The following is a 21,877-nucleotide window of genomic DNA, read 5'->3' on the forward strand; positions in this document are numbered from 1 at the left end:
TACGCTTGACAAGACAGAGTGAGACTGGGGGTGCACTACAGGATGTAGGTGAATCTGCAACTTTGCTCACCTTTCCTGACCTGGTTAGGTCATTAAAATGCTTCCTGCACTGGATCCAAGTCTTCATAATAACGCTCCTGCTGCTCACCTCTCAGGTCACCTCAAGACTCCCCTTCTTTGTTGTGGCTGCAGGTTTCTTTTTCCCATTGCTAGGAAACAGGACCTCTTTCTCACCCTTACTGCACCCAGCAGTACGCCCAGGAACACCTCATTGAATCTGGGCGCAACCTTTGTCCTCCTTGCTTCCATTTTTCTCCTTGTACTTAACTGAACATTAAACACAATCCACAAAACTCCAAACCGTCTCCATCATTGCACCTGTGAATTGGGTCTTTAAATCAATCAGGTGAAATCAGGCCCTGTCATGCGCAGTGGAGGCGCAAGACACAAAATTAAAATGATAGAGGTATCCCTGTTGAAATCAGACAATCCCGCGCATCCCACGATCTTGTTCATTTGTCACCTGCCATGACTCCCCCCTGCCCTACTTTACACTGATTCCGTCTCCGCGTTAATATTGGGGCCAGTATGTAAGTGAGTGAAACAGAGATTTTTCAAAAAACAGAAAGAAAGCTACCAGAAGTAGTCACCTTTGTAAATAATCAGACGTTTATACCAACTATTACACTAAATTCTGGACAAATTACCTGAATCTTTTTCTCCTTTAATTGATTGATCTGCAGGGTTTTCATTATATTGTTTGTTGCATTTTCCCTCCATTGAGGGCCACCATCTGCAGAGCAGCTGTTTCATCATCCATTGCATGTGGTCGCCCTTCTAAATCTGAATTGCTTGATCACACAACTTGGCATCAGTGTGAGTGATCAAACAATTCAGGGGACAGTGGCCAACAAATAACTTGCATACCATTTAAGGGGCATACTACAGGCACTACCTGATCGGTCCAGGTCAGGCAACATGATCAAGATTTGAGCATGTCAAATGTCCATTCCGGCTTTACAAGTTGCATTGCAATAATGTCCTTAATAGTTGCATGAATGTGTGTGATGATGTTTTCATAGAATGGAAACTTTTAGGATTCTTAAGGATCATGCAGTGCTGTCAGTAGCTATGACTTGATATCGTACCCATGGTAAGCCTGTACTTTTAATGAAATATATCATATCTCTAGAATACTTTGGGCAAATCTAATTTATTTTAATAAATAAGTCACACGTTAACCCTGGCTATCTCCAGGGAGAGCTTGTTGGAAATATGAAGTGGCTGGAGAGCGCGAGACCTCGGCGGCTGATTTAAAGGTGAGTGCGATCCCACGGGAGCGGCTGATTCAAAGGTGAGCGTGATCGCACGGGAGCAGCTGATTTAAAGGTGAGCGCGATCCCACGGGAGTGGCTGATTTAAAGGTGAGCGCGATCCCACGGGAGCTGATTTAAACGTGAGCGCGATCCCACGGGAGCGGCAGATTTAAAGGCGAGCGCGATCCCACGGGAGCGGCTGATTTAAAGGTGAGCGCGATCCCACGGGAGCTGATTTAAACGTGAGCGCGATCCCACGGGAGCGACTGATTTAAAGGCGAGCGCGATCCCACGGGAGCGGCTCATTTAAAGGTGAGCGCGATCGCACGGGAGCGGCTGATTTAAAGGTGAGCGCGATCCCACGGGAGCGGCTCATTTAAAGGTGAGCGCGATCCCACGGGAGCGGCTGATTTAAAGGTGAGCGCGATCCCACGGGAGCGGCTGATTTAAAGGGGAGCGCGATCCCACGGGAGCGGCTGATTTAAAGGTGAGCGCGATCCCACGGGAGCGGCTGATTTAAAGGGGAGCGCGATCCCACGGGAGCGGCTGATTTAAAGGGGAGCGCGATCCCACGGGAGCGGCTGATTTAAGGTGAGCGCAATCCCACGGGAGCGGCTGATTTAAAGGAGAGCGCGATCCCACGGGAGCGGCTGATTTAAAGGTGAGCGCAATCCCACGGGAGCAGCTGATTTAAAGGTGAGCGCGATCCCACGGGAGCGGCTGGAGAGCACGATCCCACGGGAGCGGCTGATTTAAAGGTGAGCGCGATCCCACGGGAGCGGCTGGAGAGCGCGATCCCATGGGAGCGGCTGATTTAAAGGTGAGCGCGATCTCACGGGAGCTGATTTAAAGGAGAGCGTGATCCCACGGGAGCTGATTTAAAGGAGAGCGTGATCCCACGGGAGCTGATTTAAAGGTGAGCGCGATCCCACGGGAGCTGATTTAAAGGTGAGCGCGATCCCACGGGAGCAGCTGATTTAAAGGTGAGCGCGATCCCACGGGAGCAGCTGATTTAAAGGTGAGCGCGATCCCATGGGAGCGGCTGATTTAAAGGTGAGCGCGATCCCACGGGAGCGGCTGATTTAAAGATGAGCGCGATCCCACGGGAGCTGATTTAAAGGTGAGCGCGATCCCACGGGAGCTGATTTAAAGGTGAGCGCGATCCCACGGGAGCGGCTGATTTAAAGATGAGCGCGATCCCACGGGAGCTGATTTAAAGGCGAGCAAGATCCCACGGGAGCTGATTTAAAGGCGAGCAAGATCCCACGGGAGCTGATTTAAAGGTGAGCGTGATCCCACGGGAGCTGATTTAAAGGTGAGCGCGATCCCACGGGAGTTGATTTAAAGGTGAGCAAGATCCCACGGGAGCTGATTTAAAGGTGAGCGCGATCCCACGGGAGCTGATTTAAATGCGAGTGCGATCCCACGGGAGCGGCTGATTTAAAGGTGAGCGCGATCCCACGGGAGCGGCTGATTTAAAGGGGAGCGCGATCGCACGGGAGCGGCTGATTTAAAGGTGAGCGCGATCCCACGGGAGCGGCTGATTTAAAGGTGAGCGCGATCCCACGGGAGCGGCTGATTTAAAGGTGAGCGCGATCCCACGGGAGCGGCTGATTTAAAGGTGAGCGCGATCCGACGGGAGTGGCTGATTTAAAGGTGAGCGCGATCCCACGGGAGCTGATTTAAAGGTGAGCACGATCCCACGGGAGCGGCTGATTTAAAGGTGAGCGCGATCCCACGGGAGCGGCTGATTTAAAGGTGAGCAGGATCCCACGGGAGCGGCTGATTTAAAGGTGAGCGCGATCCGACGGGAGTGGCTGATTTAAAGGTGAGCGCGATCCCACGGGAGCTGATTTAAAGGTGAGCACGATCCCACGGGAGCGGCTGATTTAAAGGTGAGCGCGATCCCACGGGAGCTGATTTAAAGGCGAGCGCGATCCCACGGGAGCGGCTGATTTAAAGGTGAGCGCGATCCCACGGGAGCTGATTTAAAGGCGAGCGCGATCCCACGGGAGCGGTTGATTTAAAGGTGAGCGCGATCCCACGGGAGCGGCTGATTTAAAGGTGAGCGCGATCCCACGGGAGCTGCTGATTTAAAGGTGAGCGCGATCCCATGGGAGCGGCTGATTTAAAGGTGAGCACGATCCCACGGGAGCTGATTTAAAGGTGAGGGCGATCCCACGGGAGCGGCTGATTTAAAGGTGAGCACGATCCCACGGGAGCGGCTGATTTAAAGGTAAGCGCGATCCCACGGGAGCTGATTTAAAGGTGAGCGCGATCCCACAGGAGCTGATTTAAAGGTGAGCACGATCCCATGGGAGAGGCTGATTTAAAGGTGAGCGCGATCCCACGGGAGCTGATTTAAAGGTGAGCGCGATCCCATGGGAGCGGCTGATTTAAAGGTGAGCGCGATCCCATGGGAGCGGCTGATTTAAAGGTGAGCGCAATCCCACAGGAGCGGCTGATTTAAAGGTGAGCGCGATCCCATGGGAGAGGCTGATTTAAAGGTGAGCGCGATCACACAGGAGCTGATTTAAAGGTGAGCGCGATCCCACAGGAGCTGATTTAAAGGCGAGCGCGATCCCATGGGAGCGGCTGATTTAAAGGTGAGCGCGATCCCACGGGAGCGGCTGATTTAAAGGTGAGCGCGATCCCACAGGAGCTGATTTAAAGGTGAGCACGATCCCACGGGAGAGGCTGATTTAAAGGTGAGCGCGATCCCACGGGAGCTGATTTAAAGGTGAGCGCGATCCCATGGGAGCGGCTGATTTAAAGGTGAGCGCGATCCCATGGGAGCGGCTGATTTAAAGGTGAGCGCAATCCCACAGGAGCGGCTGATTTAAAGGCGAGCGCGATCCCATGGGAGCGGCTGATGTAAAGGCGAGCGCGATCCCATGGGAGCGGCTGATGTAAAGGCAAGCGCGATCCCATGGGAGCGGCTGATTTAAAAGGTGAGCGCGATCCCATGGGAGAGGCTGATTTAAAGGTGAGCGCGATCCCACAGGAGCTGATTTAAAGGTGAGCGCGATCCCACGGGAGCTGATTTAAAGGCGAGCGCGATCCCACGGGAGCGGCTGATTTAAAGGCGAGCGCAATCCCACGGGAGCGGCTGATTTAAAGGCGAGCGCGATCCCACGGGAGCGGCTGATTTAAAGGCGAGCGCGATCCCACGGGAGCGGCTGATTTAAAGGCGAGCGCGATCCCACGGGAGCGGCTGATTTAAAGGCGAGCGCGATCCCACGGGAGCGGCTGATTTAAAGGCGAGCGCGATCCCACGGGTGCGGCTGATTTAAAGGTGAGCGCGATCCCACGGGAGCGGCTGATTTAAAGGTGAGCGCGATCCCACGGGAGCGGCTGATTTAAAGGTGAGCGCGATCCCACGGGAGCGGCTGGAGAGCGCGATCCCACAGGAGCGGCTGATTTAAAGGTGAGCGCGATCCCATGGGAGCGGCTGATTTAAAGGTGAGCACGATCCCACGCGAACGGCTGATTTAAAGGTGAGCGCGATCCCACGGGAGCGGCTGATTTAAAGGCGAGCGCGATCCCACGGGAGCGGCTGATTTAAAGGTGAGCGCGATCCCACGGGAGCGGCTGATTTAAAGGCGAGCGCGATCCCACGGGAGCGGCTGATTTAAAGGTGAGCGCGATCCCACGGGAGCGGCTGGAGAGCGCGATCCCACAGGAGCGGCTGATTTAAAGGTGAGCGCGATCCCATGGGAGCGGCTGATTTAAAGGTGAGCACGATCCCACCGAAGCGGCTGATTTAAAGGTGAGCACGATCCCACGCGAACGGCTGATTTAAAGGTGAGTGCGATCCCACGGGTGCTGATTTAAAGCTGAGCGCGATCCCATGGGAGCGGCTGATTTAAAGGTGAGCGGGATCCCATGGGAGCGGCTGATTTAAAGGTGAGCGCGATCCCACGGGAGCAGCTGATTTAAAGGTGAGCGCGATCCCATGGGAGCGGCTGATTTAAAGGTGAGCACGATCCCACGGGAGCTGATTTAAAGGTGAGCGCGATCCCACGGGAGCGGCTGATTTAAAGGTGAGCACGATCCCACGGGAGCGGCTGATTTAAAGGTAAGCGCGATCCCACGGGAGCTGATTTAAAGGTGAGCGCGATCCCACAGGAGCTGATTTAAAGGTGAGCACGATCCCACGGGAGAGGCTGATTTAAAGGTGAGCGCGATCCCACGGGAGCTGATTTAAAGGTGAGCGCGATCCCATGGGAGCGGCTGATTTAAAGGTGAGCGCGATCCCATGGGAGCGGCTGATTTAAAGGTGAGCGCAATCCCACAGGAGCGGCTGATTTAAAGGTGAGCGCGATCCCATGGGAGAGGCTGATTTAAAGGTGAGCGCGATCACACAGGAGCTGATTTAAAGGTGAGCGCGATCCCACAGGAGCTGATTTAAAGGCGAGCGCGATCCCATGGGAGCGGCTGATTTAAAGGTGCGCGCGATCCCACGGGAGCGGCTGATTTAAAGGCGAGCGCGATCCCACGGGAGCGGCTGATTTAAAGGTGAGCGCGATCCCACAGGAGCTGATTTAAAGGTGAGCACGATCCCACGGGAGAGGCTGATTTAAAGGTGAGCGCGATCCCACGGGAGCTGATTTAAAGGTGAGCGCGATCCCACGGGAGCGGCTGATTTAAAGGCGAGCGCGATCCCACGGGAGCGGCTGATTTAAAGGTGAGCGCGATCCCACGGGAGCGGCTGATTTAAAGGCGAGCGCGATCCCACGGGAGCGGCTGATTTAAAGGTGAGCGCGATCCCACGGGAGCGGCTGGAGAGCGCGATCCCACAGGAGCGGCTGATTTAAAGGTGAGCGCGATCCCATGGGAGCGGCTGATTTAAAGGTGAGCACGATCCCACCGAAGCGGCTGATTTAAAGGTGAGCACGATCCCACGCGAACGGCTGATTTAAAGGTGAGTGCGATCCCACGGGTGCTGATTTAAAGCTGAGCGCGATCCCATGGGAGCGGCTGATTTAAAGGTGAGCGGGATCCCATGGGAGCGGCTGATTTAAAGGTGAGCGCGATCCCACGGGAGCAGCTGATTTAAAGGTGAGCGCGATCCCATGGGAGCGGCTGATTTAAAGGTGAGCACGATCCCACGGGAGCTGATTTAAAGGTGAGCGCGATCCCACGGGAGCGGCTGATTTAAAGGTGAGCACGATCCCACGGGAGCGGCTGATTTAAAGGTAAGCGCGATCCCACGGGAGCTGATTTAAAGGTGAGCGCGATCCCACAGGAGCTGATTTAAAGGTGAGCACGATCCCACGGGAGAGGCTGATTTAAAGGTGAGCGCGATCCCACGGGAGCTGATTTAAAGGTGAGCGCGATCCCATGGGAGCGGCTGATTTAAAGGTGAGCGCGATCCCATGGGAGCGGCTGATTTAAAGGTGAGCGCAATCCCACAGGAGCGGCTGATTTAAAGGTGAGCGCGATCCCATGGGAGAGGCTGATTTAAAGGTGAGCGCGATCACACAGGAGCTGATTTAAAGGTGAGCGCGATCCCACAGGAGCTGATTTAAAGGCGAGCGCGATCCCATGGGAGCGGCTGATTTAAAGGTGCGCGCGATCCCACGGGAGCGGCTGATTTAAAGGCGAGCGCGATCCCACGGGAGCGGCTGATTTAAAGGTGAGCGCGATCCCACAGGAGCTGATTTAAAGGTGAGCACGATCCCACGGGAGAGGCTGATTTAAAGGTGAGCGCGATCCCACGGGAGCTGATTTAAAGGTGAGCGCGATCCCATGGGAGCGGCTGATTTAAAGGTGAGCGCGATCCCATGGGAGCGGCTGATTTAAAGGTGAGCGCAATCCCACAGGAGCGGCTGATTTAAAGGCGAGCGCGATCCCATGGGAGCGGCTGATGTAAAGGCGAGCGCGATCCCATGGGAGCGGCTGATGTAAAGGCAAGCGCGATCCCATGGGAGCGGCTGATTTAAAAGGTGAGCGCGATCCCATGGGAGAGGCTGATTTAAAGGTGAGCGCGATCCCACAGGAGCTGATTTAAAGGTGAGCGCGATCCCACGGGAGCTGATTTAAAGGCGAGCGCGATCCCACGGGAGCGGCTGATTTAAAGGCGAGCGCGATCCCACGGGAGCGGCTGATTTAAAGGCGAGCGCGATCCCACGGGAGCGGCTGATTTAAAGGCGAGCGCGATCCCACGGGAGCGGCTGATTTAAAGGCGAGCGCGATCCCACGGGAGCGGCTGATTTAAAGGCGAGCGCGATCCCACGGGAGCGGCTGATTTAAAGGCGAGCGCGATCCCACGGGAGCGGCTGATTTAAAGGCGAGCGCGATCCCACGGGAGCGGCTGATTTAAAGGCGAGCGCGATCCCACGGGAGCGGCTGATTTAAAGGCGAGCGCGATCCCACGGGTGCGGCTGATTTAAAGGCGAGCGCGATCCCACGGGAGCGGCTGATTTAAAGGTGAGCGCGATCCCACGGGAGCGGCTGATTTAAAGGCGAGCGCGATCCCACGGGTGCGGCTGATTTAAAGGTGAGCGCGATCCCATGGGAGCGGCTGATTTAAAGGTGAGCGCGATCCCACGGGAGCGGCTGATTTAAAGGTGAGCGCGATCCCACGGGAGCGGCTGGAGAGCGCGATCCCATGGGAGCGGCTGATTTAAAGGTGAGCGGGATCCCATGGGAGCGACTGATTTAAAGGTGAGCGCGATCCCACGGGAGCAGCTGATTTAAAGGTGAGCGCGATGCCACGGGAGCGGCTGATATAAAGGTGAGCGCGATCCCACGGGAGCAGTTGATTTAAAGGTGAGCGCGATGCCACGGGAGCGGCTGATATAAAGGTGAGCGCGATCCCACGGGACCTGATTTAAAGGTGAGCGCGATGCCACGGGAGCGGCTGATATAAAGGTGAGCGCGATCCCACGGGAGTGGCAGATTTAAAGGTGAGCGCGATCCCACGGGAGTGGCTGATTTAAAGGTGAGCGCGATCCCACGGGAGCGGCTGATTTAAAGGTGAGCGGGGGCCCACGGGAGCGGCTGATATAAAGGTGAGCGGGGGCCCACGGGAGCGGCTGATTTAAAGGTGAGCGCGATCCCACGGGAGCTGATTTAAAGGTGAGCGCGATCCCACGGGAGCGGCTGATTTAAAGGTGAGCGCGATCCCACGGGAGCGGCTGATTTAAAGGTGAGCGCGATCCCACGGGAGTGGCTGATTTAAAGGTGAGCGCGATCCCACGGGAGCGGCTGGAGAGCGCGATCCCACAGGAGCGGCTGATTTAAAGGTGAGCGCGATCCCATGGGAGCGGCTGATTTAAAGGTGAGCACGATCCCACGCGAACGGCTGATTTAAAGGTGAGCGCGATCCCACGGGAGCGGCTGATTTAAAGGCGAGCGCGATCCCACGGGAGCGGCTGATTTAAAGGTGAGCGCGATCCCACGGGAGCGGCTGATTTAAAGGCGAGCGCGATCCCACGGGAGCGGCTGATTTAAAGGTGAGCGCGATCCCACGGGAGCGGCTGGAGAGCGCGATCCCACAGGAGCGGCTGATTTAAAGGTGAGCGCGATCCCATGGGAGCGGCTGATTTAAAGGTGAGCACGATCCCACCGAAGCGGCTGATTTAAAGGTGAGCACGATCCCACGCGAACGGCTGATTTAAAGGTGAGTGCGATCCCACGGGTGCTGATTTAAAGCTGAGCGCGATCCCATGGGAGCGGCTGATTTAAAGGTGAGCGGGATCCCATGGGAGCGGCTGATTTAAAGGTGAGCGCGATCCCACGGGAGCAGCTGATTTAAAGGTGAGCGCGATCCCATGGGAGCGGCTGATTTAAAGGTGAGCACGATCCCACGGGAGCTGATTTAAAGGTGAGCGCGATCCCACGGGAGCGGCTGATTTAAAGGTGAGCACGATCCCACGGGAGCGGCTGATTTAAAGGTAAGCGCGATCCCACGGGAGCTGATTTAAAGGTGAGCGCGATCCCACAGGAGCTGATTTAAAGGTGAGCACGATCCCACGGGAGAGGCTGATTTAAAGGTGAGCGCGATCCCACGGGAGCTGATTTAAAGGTGAGCGCGATCCCATGGGAGCGGCTGATTTAAAGGTGAGCGCGATCCCATGGGAGCGGCTGATTTAAAGGTGAGCGCAATCCCACAGGAGCGGCTGATTTAAAGGTGAGCGCGATCCCATGGGAGAGGCTGATTTAAAGGTGAGCGCGATCACACAGGAGCTGATTTAAAGGTGAGCGCGATCCCACAGGAGCTGATTTAAAGGCGAGCGCGATCCCATGGGAGCGGCTGATTTAAAGGTGCGCGCGATCCCACGGGAGCGGCTGATTTAAAGGCGAGCGCGATCCCACGGGAGCGGCTGATTTAAAGGTGAGCGCGATCCCACAGGAGCTGATTTAAAGGTGAGCACGATCCCACGGGAGAGGCTGATTTAAAGGTGAGCGCGATCCCACGGGAGCTGATTTAAAGGTGAGCGCGATCCCACGGGAGCGGCTGATTTAAAGGCGAGCGCGATCCCACGGGAGCGGCTGATTTAAAGGTGAGCGCGATCCCACGGGAGCGGCTGATTTAAAGGCGAGCGCGATCCCACGGGAGCGGCTGATTTAAAGGTGAGCGCGATCCCACGGGAGCGGCTGGAGAGCGCGATCCCACAGGAGCGGCTGATTTAAAGGTGAGCGCGATCCCATGGGAGCGGCTGATTTAAAGGTGAGCACGATCCCACCGAAGCGGCTGATTTAAAGGTGAGCACGATCCCACGCGAACGGCTGATTTAAAGGTGAGTGCGATCCCACGGGTGCTGATTTAAAGCTGAGCGCGATCCCATGGGAGCGGCTGATTTAAAGGTGAGCGGGATCCCATGGGAGCGGCTGATTTAAAGGTGAGCGCGATCCCACGGGAGCAGCTGATTTAAAGGTGAGCGCGATCCCATGGGAGCGGCTGATTTAAAGGTGAGCACGATCCCACGGGAGCTGATTTAAAGGTGAGCGCGATCCCACGGGAGCGGCTGATTTAAAGGTGAGCACGATCCCACGGGAGCGGCTGATTTAAAGGTAAGCGCGATCCCACGGGAGCTGATTTAAAGGTGAGCGCGATCCCACAGGAGCTGATTTAAAGGTGAGCACGATCCCACGGGAGAGGCTGATTTAAAGGTGAGCGCGATCCCACGGGAGCTGATTTAAAGGTGAGCGCGATCCCATGGGAGCGGCTGATTTAAAGGTGAGCGCGATCCCATGGGAGCGGCTGATTTAAAGGTGAGCGCAATCCCACAGGAGCGGCTGATTTAAAGGTGAGCGCGATCCCATGGGAGAGGCTGATTTAAAGGTGAGCGCGATCACACAGGAGCTGATTTAAAGGTGAGCGCGATCCCACAGGAGCTGATTTAAAGGCGAGCGCGATCCCATGGGAGCGGCTGATTTAAAGGTGCGCGCGATCCCACGGGAGCGGCTGATTTAAAGGCGAGCGCGATCCCACGGGAGCGGCTGATTTAAAGGTGAGCGCGATCCCACAGGAGCTGATTTAAAGGTGAGCACGATCCCACGGGAGAGGCTGATTTAAAGGTGAGCGCGATCCCACGGGAGCTGATTTAAAGGTGAGCGCGATCCCATGGGAGCGGCTGATTTAAAGGTGAGCGCGATCCCATGGGAGCGGCTGATTTAAAGGTGAGCGCAATCCCACAGGAGCGGCTGATTTAAAGGCGAGCGCGATCCCATGGGAGCGGCTGATGTAAAGGCGAGCGCGATCCCATGGGAGCGGCTGATGTAAAGGCAAGCGCGATCCCATGGGAGCGGCTGATTTAAAAGGTGAGCGCGATCCCATGGGAGAGGCTGATTTAAAGGTGAGCGCGATCCCACAGGAGCTGATTTAAAGGTGAGCGCGATCCCACGGGAGCTGATTTAAAGGCGAGCGCGATCCCACGGGAGCGGCTGATTTAAAGGCGAGCGCGATCCCACGGGAGCGGCTGATTTAAAGGCGAGCGCGATCCCACGGGAGCGGCTGATTTAAAGGCGAGCGCGATCCCACGGGAGCGGCTGATTTAAAGGCGAGCGCGATCCCACGGGAGCGGCTGATTTAAAGGCGAGCGCGATCCCACGGGAGCGGCTGATTTAAAGGCGAGCGCGATCCCACGGGAGCGGCTGATTTAAAGGCGAGCGCGATCCCACGGGAGCGGCTGATTTAAAGGCGAGCGCGATCCCACGGGAGCGGCTGATTTAAAGGCGAGCGCGATCCCACGGGTGCGGCTGATTTAAAGGCGAGCGCAATCCCACGGGAGCGGCTGATTTAAAGGTGAGCGCGATCCCACGGGAGCGGCTGATTTAAAGGCGAGCGCGATCCCACGGGTGCGGCTGATTTAAAGGTGAGCGCGATCCCATGGGAGCGGCTGATTTAAAGGTGAGCGCGATCCCACGGGAGCGGCTGATTTAAAGGTGAGCGCGATCCCACGGGAGCGGCTGGAGAGCGCGATCCCACGGGAGCGGCTGATTTAAAGGTGAGCGCGATCCCATGGGAGCGGCTGATTTAAAGGTGAGCACGATCCCACGCGAACGGCTGATTTAAAGGTGAGCGCGATCCCACCGAAGCGGCTGATTTAAAGGTGAGCACGATCCCACGCGAACGGCTGATTTAAAGGTGAGTGCGATCCCACGGGTGCTGATTTAAAGCTGAGCGCGATCCCATGGGAGCGGCTGATTTAAAGGTGAGCGGGATCCCATGGGAGCGACTGATTTAAAGGTGAGCGCGATCCCACGGGAGCAGCTGATTTAAAGGTGAGCGCGATGCCACGGGAGCGGCTGATATAAAGGTGAGCGCGATCCCACGGGAGCAGTTGATTTAAAGGTGAGCGCGATGCCACGGGAGCGGCTGATATAAAGGTGAGCGCGATCCCACGGGAGCTGATTTAAAGGTGAGCGCGATGCCACGGGAGCGGCTGATATAAAGGTGAGCGCGATCCCACGGGAGTGGCAGATTTAAAGGTGAGCGCGATCCCACGGGAGTGGCTGATTTAAAGGTGAGCGCGATCCCACGGGAGCGGCTGATTTAAAGGTGAGCGGGGGCCCACGGGAGCGGCTGATATAAAGGTGAGCGGGGGCCCACGGGAGCGGCTGATTTAAAGGTGAGCGCGATCCCACGGGAGCTGATTTAAAGGTGAGCGCGATCCCACGGGAGCGGCTGATTTAAAGGTGAGCGCGATCCCACGGGAGCTGATTTAAAGGTGAGCGGGGGCCCACGGGAGCGGCTGATTTAAAGGTGAGCGCGATCCCACGGGAGCGGCTGATTTAAAGGTGAGCGCGATCCCACGGGAGCTGATATAAAGGTGAGCGGGGGCCCACGGGAGCGGCTGATTTAAAGGTGAGCGCGATCCCACGGGAGCTGATTTAAAGGTGAGCGCGATCCCACGGGAGTGGCTGATTTAAAGGTGAGCGCGATCCCACGGGAGCTGATTTAAAGGTGAGCGCGATCCCACGGGAGCTGATTTAAAGGTGAGCGCGATCCCACGGGAGCGGCTGATTTAAAGGTGAGCGCGATCCCACGGGAGCTGATTTAAAGGTGAGCGCGATCCCACGGGAGTGGCTGATTTAAAGGTGAGCGCGATCCCACGGGAGTGGCTGATTTAAAGGTGAGCGCGATCCCACGGGAGCTGATTTAAAGGTGAGCGCGATCCCACGGTAGCTGATTTAAAGGTGAGCGCGATCCCACGGGAGCGGCTACAACGGACTGGTGAATGTAAGGAAGTAAAAAGTAATCGAAGTGTGCTGTCACCAGAAAGCAGGGAAGTGATTGGTTGGTGAGTATTTCTCTATTTCTCGCTTTTTTCCAAACTTGGGCATCTAAATTTAAGTGCCTTGGTGCAGATTAAAAGATATACGTTTTCCAAATTAAAAAAACATTAATTAATTAATTGATTGATTGAGATGGGAGACCAGGCAATGTGTTGTTGTTGCATGTGGGAGCTGGTGGACGCCATTGAGGTCCAGGGCGGCCTCATCTGCAGCAAATGTTGGCTGCTCAAGGAACTTTGGCTCAGAGTTGATGAGCTGGAGTCCGAGCTTCGGACACTGCGACACATTAGGGAGGGGGAGCATTACCTGGACACTAAGTTCCAGGAGGCAGTCACACCCACTAGAGTAATTACTTCCAATTTGGCCCATGGTCAGGGACAGGAGGGTGTGACTACAAGCGAGGCAGGTATTGGGATCCAGGAGGAAGTGATGGAGGAGCCTCAGCCCTTGGCCTTGTCTAACAGGTACGAGATTCTTGCTCCCTGTGTGGATGAGGGCAGGGACTGCAGGGAGGATGAGCAATCTGACCACAGCACCATGTTACATGGAGCCATTCAAGTGGGGGTGAGTAAAAAGAAATGTTGTAGTGATAGGGGACAGTATAGTTCATGGGTATAGATACTGTTCTCTGCAGCCGAGAGCGTGAGTCCCGAAGGCTGTGTTGCCGGCCAGGTGCCAGGGTTAGGGACATCTGCTCTGGGCTGGAGAGGAACTTGGAGTGGGAGGGGGAAGATCCAGTTGTCATGGTCCATGTAGATCCCAAGGACAGAGAAAGAGGTTCTGCTGAGGGAGTATGAGCAGCAAGGGGCAAAATTAAAAAGCAGAACCACAAAGGTAATAATCTCTGGATTACTACTTGATCCAAGAGTGAATTTGCATAGGGTAAATAAGATCAGAGAAATGAACGAGTGGCTCAAAGACTGGTGTGGGAGAAATGGGTTTTGATTTGTGGGGCACTGGCACCAGTACTGGGATAAGAGGGAGCTGTTCCGTTTGGACGGGCTTCACTTGAACCATGCGGGGGCTAGAGTCCTGGCGAATCGAATAACTAGGGCTGTAGCGAGTGCTTTAAACTGAAGTGCGGGAGAGGGTCCAGGTGAGTGGGAATTTAAAAAGTCAATGAGAAATGAGAAAATAATAGAACAGGATAGAAATGGGGGAAATAATAACCAGACTGTGACAGGAAGGGACAGAGGGGTAAAAATTGGGTAGCGCTCCCTTTGGGGAACAACAGTAACAATATTGTTGGACAGAGTATAAATCAACAAATAATGGAGGCCTTTAAAAAAGGTATGGTAATAATCATGGGTGATCTTAATCTCCATGTTGAATGGACAAAAAGAATTGGCCATGGTAGCCTTGAGGAGGAGTTCATAAGAGTGTATCCGGGATGGTTTACTAGAACATTATGTAATGGAACCAACCAGGGAGCAGGCTATCTTGGATCTGGTACTGTGCAATGAGACAGAATTAATAAATGATCTCATAGTAAAGGATCCTCTAGGAAAGAATGATCATAACATGGTTGAATTCCAAATTCAGTTGGAGGGTGAGAAAATTGTATCTCAAACCAGTGTCCTAATCTTAAACAAAGGCAATTACAATGGCATGAGGGCAGAACTGGCTAAAGTGGACTGGAAACATAAATTAAAAGGTAAGACAGTTGAAATGCAGTGGTGGACATTTAAGAAGATATTTCATAACTCTCAACAAAAATATATTCCAGTGAAAAAGAAAGATTTTAAGAGAAGGGAGCACTATCTGTGGCTAACTAAGGAAGTAAAGGATGGTATCAAATTGAAAACGAAGGCATACAATGTTGCCAAGATTGGTGGGAGGCCAGGGGATTGGGAAAAAAATTTAAACCAGCAAAGGATGACTAAAAAAATAATAAAGAGAGAGAAGATGAATTATGAGAGTAAACTGGCAAGAAATATTAAAACAGAAAGTAAGAGCTTCTACAGGTATATAAAAAGGAAGAGAGTAGCTAAAGTAAACATTTGTCTCTTAGAGGATGAGAATGGGGAATTAATAATGGGGAACAGGGAAATGGCAGAGATTCTGAACAAATATTTTGTATCTGTCTTCACGATAGAAGACACTAACAATATCCCAATAATGGATAATCAAGGTGCCACAGGGAGGGGGGGCACTAAAGACAATCACTGTCACTAAGGAAAAAGTACTTGGTAAAATAATGGGACTAAAAGACAACAAGTTCCCTGAACCAGATGGCCTGCATCCCAGGGTCTTAAAAGAAGTGGCTGCAGAGATAGTGGATGCATTGGTTGCAATATATCAAAATTCCCTGGACTCTGGAGAGGTCCCAGCGGATTGGAAAACCGCAAATGTAACACCCCTATTTAAGAAAGGAGGGAGACAGAAAGCATGAAACTATAGACCAGTTAGCCTAACATCTGTCATTGAGAAAATGCTGGAGTCCTTCATTAAGGAAGCAGTAGCAGGGCAGTTGGAAAATCATAATGCAGTCAAGCAGAGTCAGCATGGTTTTATGAAAGGGAAATCATGTTTAACAAATTTGCTGGAGTTCTTTGAGGATGTAATGAGCAGGGTGGATAAGGGTGAGCCAGTGGATGTGGTGTATTTGGATTTCCAGAAGGCATTCGATAAGGTGCCACATAAAAGGTTACTGCATAAGATAAGAGCTCACGGAGTTGGGGGTAATATATTAGCATGGATAGGGAATTGGCTAACTAACAGAAAGCAGAGAGTCGGGATAAATGGGTCATTTTCCGGTTGGCAAACGGTAACTAGTGGGGTGCCACAGGGATCGGTGCTGGGGCTTCAACTATTTACAATCTACATTAATGACTTGGATGAAGGGACCGAGTGTACTGTAGCCAAATTTGCGGATGATGCAAAGATGGGTGGGAAAGCAAGTTGTGAGAGGACTCAAAGAGTCTGCAAATTGATATAGACAGGCTAAGTGAGTGGGCAAACATTTGGCAGATGGAGTATAATGTGGGAAAGTGCGAGGTTATCCACTTTGGCAGGAAAAATAAAAAAGCAAATTATTATTTAAATGGAGAGATTACAAAATGCTACAGTTCAGAGGGACCTAGGGGTCCTTGTGCATGAAACACAAAAAGTTAGCATGCAGGTACAGCAAGTAATCAAAAAGGCAAATGGAATGTTGGCCTTTATTGCAAGGGGGTTGGAGTATAAAAGCAAGGAAGTCCTGCTACAACTGTACCAGGTATTGGTGAGGCCATACCTTGAGTACTGCGTACAGTTTTGGTCTCCTTATTTAAGGCTATATTTGCATTGGAGGCAGTTCAGAGACGATTCACTCGGTTGATTCCTGAGATGAGGGGGTTGACTTATGAAGGAAGGTTGAACAGGTTGGGCCTATACTTATTGGAATTTAGAAGAATGAGGGGTGATCTTATTGAAACATATAAGATACTGAGGGAGCTCGACAAGGTAGATGCAGAGAAGATGTTTCCCCTCGTGGGGAAATCTAGAACTCGGGGGCATAGTTTCAGAATAAAGCGTCGCCCTTTTAGAACTGAGATGAGGAGGACAGAACTGCAGACTTCGGTAAGAGCAAGGGAGGCGGTTTGTGCATTTACACTAACAATGCCTGGTGCACTAACATGGACATAATCGATAGATCCTGTTCGGCTGATTTGGAATTCCTCATGGTAAGGTGCAGACCCTTCTACCTGCCTCGGGAATTCACGGCTGTTATCATCACTGCGGTCTACATCCCACCACACGCTAATGCCAAACTAGCACTGAAGGACCTCTACAGGGCCATCAGCGAACAACAAACTGCGCACCCAGACGGAGCTTTTATCGTCGCGGGGGACTTCAACCACATAAACCTAAAATCTGTACTACCGAAATTCCACCAGAATGTTTCCTGCCCCACAAGAGGGGAGAACACACTGGATCAAGTCTACACGAGCATTGTAGATGCTTATAAGGCCATTCCCTGCCCCCACCTTGGGAAGTCTGACCACCTCTCCCTGTTTCTAGCCCCGGCATACAAACCGCTCATCAAAAGAGTGAGAACATCAGTGAGATCAGTGAAAGTATGGCCAGAGGGGGCAGTCTCGGAGCTTCAGGATTGCTTCGAACGCACTGATTGGGGCATGTTTGCCCATAATGACATCGAGGAATACGCATCCATAGTGCTATTCTACATTAACAGTTGCGTCGAGGTCGTCACGACCCATAAAAATATCAGGACATACCCCAACCAGAAACCCTGGATGAACGGAGAGGTCCGCTCGCTGTTGAAAGCACGCGACGCAGCATTTAAATCTGGCGACGCGTCGGCTTACAGTGCAGCTAGGACCAACCTAAAAAAGGGTATCAGGACTGCCAAAAGGAAACAGACACTGCGGATAGAGGATCATTTCCACAACAACTCGGACCCCCGGCGCATGTGGCAAGGCATCCAGTCCATCACTGACAACAAGAGCAAAAACACCAGCCCCCCGGTTAGCGATGCCTCCCTTCCGGAGGAGCTTAACAACTTCTACGCTCGCTTCGACAGGGACAACAGGGAGCCGGCTACCAAAGCCTTGCTACCCCCGGAAGACCAGGTGCTCACTCTGTCGACCTCTGACGTAAGGGGTGTTCTACGTGGAGTGAACACACGAAAGGCTGCTGGACCGGACCCTGGACGGGTACTCAAGGAATGTGCTGATCAGCTGGCTGATGTCTTCACCGCCATCTTCAATCTGTCATTGGCCCAGGCAGTAGTCCCTACATGCTTCAAGACCGCTACCATTATTCCTGTGCCAAAGCAAACGGCTGTGACGTGCCTGAACGACTATCGACCTGTCGCACTCACACCCATCATAATGAAGTGTTTCGAGAGACTGGTCCTGGCTCACATCAAAGCCAGTGTTCCCACCTCTCTTGACCAACACCAGTTTGCCTATCGTGCAAACAGATCAACAGAGGATGCAATCGCAACTGCTCTACACTCTGCACTGAATCACTTAGATGGTAAAGAGACCTACATCAGAATGCTGTTCATAGACTACAGCTCAGCATTCAACACTATCGTCCCCAACAAGCTGGCCACCAAACTTCACACTCTTGGCCTGAACACTTCCCTCTGCAACTGGACCCTGGACTTCCTAACAAACAGACCCCAGTCTGTCAAATTAGGTAACCACACCTCCCCGCCCCCCCCTGACCCCGAACACGGGGGCCCCACAAGGATGTGTGCTGAGCCCCCTCCTCTACTCCCTCTTCACCCACGACTGTGTGGCTGTTCATGGTTCCAACACCATCATCAAGTTTGCGGATGATACCACGGTAGTAGGCCAGATCACCAACAACGATGAGTCAGCCTACAGGGAGGAGGTCCAGCATCTCGTGAAGTGGTGCGCTGATAACAACCTGGCCCTTAACATCAAGAAAACCAAAGAAATCATTGTGGACTTCAGGAAGTCTAAAGGCGGAAGTCACACCCCCATCCACATCCATGGGGCTGTGGTGGAAAGGGTGGACAGCTTTAAGTTCCTCGGAGTCCACATCACGGAAGACCTCTCCTGGTCCCTCAATACCTCCTCTCTGGTGAAGAAGGCCCAGCAGTGCCTATATTTCCTAAGGAGGCTGAAGGGATGTAACCTGTCACCCCTGATCCTCTCTAACTTTTACCGCTGCACAATAGAGAGCATCCTGACGAACTGTATCACAGTATGGTATGGCAGCTGTAGCTACTATGACCGGAAAGCCCTGCAGCGGGTAGTCAAAACTGCCCAACGCATTACCGGCACCCGGCTACCGACCATAGAGCACATATACCAGAAACGCTGTTTACGGAGGTCACGGACCATCATCAAAGACCCTACCCACCCCAGCCACAGTCTGCTCACCCTCCTGCCATCTGGGAGACGCTACAGATGCATTCGCACCCGAACGACCAGATTTAGGAACAGCTTCTTTCCCAGGGCTGTCATCCTACTGAACTCCACAAATAAACTCTAAAGCCTGCACATCTGCCAATGCACTTTATTATGGTTATGTTTATGTTAATGTATTACAAGCCAAATGAATGTTGAATGTTTAAATGTCTTCATCTAAATGTACACTCTCGGGAGCCGCAAGCCTACATTTCGTTGTACTGCACTTGTGCACTAACAATGACAATAAAGTTGATTATGATTATTAATTTCTTCTCTCAGAGGGTCGTAAATCTATGGAATTCTCTGCCCCAGAGAGCCGTGGAGGCTGGGTCATTAAATACATTGAAGATGGAGATAAACAGATTTTTGCAAGATAAGGGAGTGAAGGGTTATGGGGAGCGGGCAGGGAAGTGGCTTTGAGCCCAAGATCAGCCATGATCTTATTGATCAGGCTCAAGGGGCCAAGTGGCCTATTCCTGCTCCTATTTCTTATGTTCTTATGTTGCCCAGTTCTGATGAGACGGTGCTATCTTTACTCTTTCCTTGTCTTCAGTAGAAGTTTTGTAAAACAAAACAGACTGGCAAGATAATAGAAACAGAAAAAGCTGGAAATACTCAGCAGGGCAGGCAGCATTTAGATTTCTGGATTTGATAAGTCACTAGCGGGCTCTTCCAGTTCCATATACACACAGATGTGCTGCATTAATCACATTATTTCCCACAGTTTCTAGCACAGTGTGTCAATATTTGCCAGGGGTCCCACCCACACAGAAAACTTCTGTCAAAACCTGCCTGAAACTGATCGAGATCTACAAACATGCCGCACTCCATGCGCTGGGCTGCCTGATACATTCTCCCCGGCCATATCCTAACGGCAGGAGAATCTGTTCTGTAGTAGCGAGTGAGTGCATCTGCCTGTTGGGCCCCAAATATAGACAAGCAATGCCGAAGAACTAAAATACTGTACTTGGATTGGATTTGCTCAAAGTCCGCCGCCTGGGCACATATCTCGTGTGCGTGTGGAGCCCGCGGATAGATACCTGGCTGCGGGCTGTGCACGCTGAAGTTACCGTGTCAGGGATTCCACAGTCGGCCTGTGCCTCAGTTGTGCGTCGATGGAGTCGGAAGCAGATTCTGCGGATTACAAACTGTAAATTGATAGGAGAGGAATGAATCTGTGCTGAAATTCCAACATTAGACTGTAAACGGACGTGCCTGTCGTTATTTCGGCACAGTGATACAGGCCCTGTGTGGGGCTGTTTAGGGGACTATTCGCAGTACGGTGGCCATGGATCCAGCCTCATTTTTGTGCAGATATTTCTCCTGATTATCCCACACATCCACCTGTTTTGTTTTCTTCTGGAGTATTTAATGTTTGCCTCTTTTACTCCAAACAGGCCATCAGATTATTAAAGCATGTCACCAAGATTTTACCATCATTAAGAGGTTGTCCACACACTGTGGTATCATTTGCTAAATGTGTAAATGCCTGCAATGCTCAACAAAGGATCCGGCTCATAAATTCTGGGGAAGCTGTTGTAAGACGTTTAAATTCACCCTTGTCCTTTAACCCGTCCAACAGTTTCCAAAGTTCAGACCCGTCGAACAGACAAAACAAAACACAAGGATTCGAGAATAACTTTTTACTTAAAATTCAGCAAGAGGTTACAAATAAGCTCACACAAAACTGTTGCATATAATTCACCCGATTATATCTAAGCATACACAGGTTTATTCCCTTACTTTAAGCTCAAACAATTATAAGGCAATACTACATATGTACTAACACAAGTGAGTGGTCAGTTCGACGATGGCTCGATGTACGACTTTAACTGGCAACTTACCTTCTTCTTCTTAGGCAGTCCCTCGGAACCAAGGATGACTTGCTTCCACATTAAAAATGAGTTCTCAGGTGACTGAGGAGTCCAATGCGGGACCTACAGTCTCTGTCACAGGTGGGGCAGACGACGGTTGAAGGGGCGGGTGGGTGGGGTGCTTGGGTTGATGTGCGCTCCTTGCGCTGCCTGCGCTTGGCTTCCGCTTGCTCCCGGCGAAGAGACTCGAGGTGTTCGGCAACTTACCAAGTTGCATCTGACTGCAGCAGCCCCGAGTGTCTTAAAACAGCATCTCTTATACCCTAAAAATCTGGCAGGCCCCTCAATGCATATGTGTCCTAAACTGTGCGACAAATGGTCAGCAGTTGTTTTCCTCTTCTTATCAGTGGGCCCCAAAGCCATTCATACCTTTTGCCTGAAGATGTTCTTGTCTTTGGAAACACCCAACTGTTTGTTCCTGCTCAGGGTTTGTAGCTTCCATATCTGATTAACAACTTTCGTACAAAGTTCCCACAGCAACCAACCTCTCAACCTCCTGAAGCATGCTGGGATATTAAATTTGGTCAACTTTTTAAGTTTGGTCAAGTCATAGCAAATTCTTCCAGCAAATGGCTTATTCTTACATTGTCAAGACACCTTTGCCCTACGCCACTCCAACATCTAAGTGACAAGGCCTACCCCCCTGAAGCCATGGCTGATGACACTGTTCTGTGTCACAAACAATGCAGCACAATACAATCACACACATGGTGACCAGGCAGGTGGTGGGGAGGGCTATAGGGCTGCTGGAAGCTCGCTTCAGGTGCTTGGACAGTTTGGAGTGTCCTACAGTACACCCCTGGCAAAAACAGTAGTGGTGTGCTGCGCACTGCACAATTTCACCCTGTGGGAAGGACTCAGGCTGGACTTGGCAGTCGAGATGCCCGTGGAACCGGAGGATCCTGACCTGCAAGTCCCTGAGCCCAGGGGCAGTGGCCCTTTGAAAGAATCTACGCTGACAGCCACTGGGGCATCCAGAGAGCAGCTGGTGGCACAAGTGTTCAGCCAGTGATAATGCCCAACCCTCATGACCCCACCCCCACATCAA

At 52.6% G+C, this 21,877-nt stretch overlaps 1 protein-coding gene across 4 annotated transcripts in view; it reads right to left on the reverse strand.

Moving 5' to 3' along the window:
• The window catches only part of LOC147117688 (uncharacterized), a 93,006-nt gene that overhangs the window by 55,976 nt on the left and 15,153 nt on the right, over positions 1-21,877 (reverse strand). Inside the window, exon 1 of one of the 4 annotated variants that reach the window (XM_085988886.1) lies at positions 20,026-20,105. The exons of 1 other annotated variant lie outside the window; for it this stretch is intronic. The gene's annotated coding sequence lies outside the window, so the exon portion shown is untranslated. Of the gene's footprint in view, positions 1-19,922; positions 20,106-21,877 lie in introns of those variants that run through there. 2 more of the 4 variants (XM_085988883.1, XM_085988887.1) reach the window with 2 other exon arrangements.

The sequence above is a fragment of the Somniosus microcephalus genome, chromosome 5, assembly GCF_052327205.1.
Source record: "Somniosus microcephalus isolate GS21.2 chromosome 5, FLI_Smic_1.0, whole genome shotgun sequence".
NCBI classification, from domain to species: domain Eukaryota; kingdom Metazoa; phylum Chordata; class Chondrichthyes; order Squaliformes; family Somniosidae; genus Somniosus; species Somniosus microcephalus.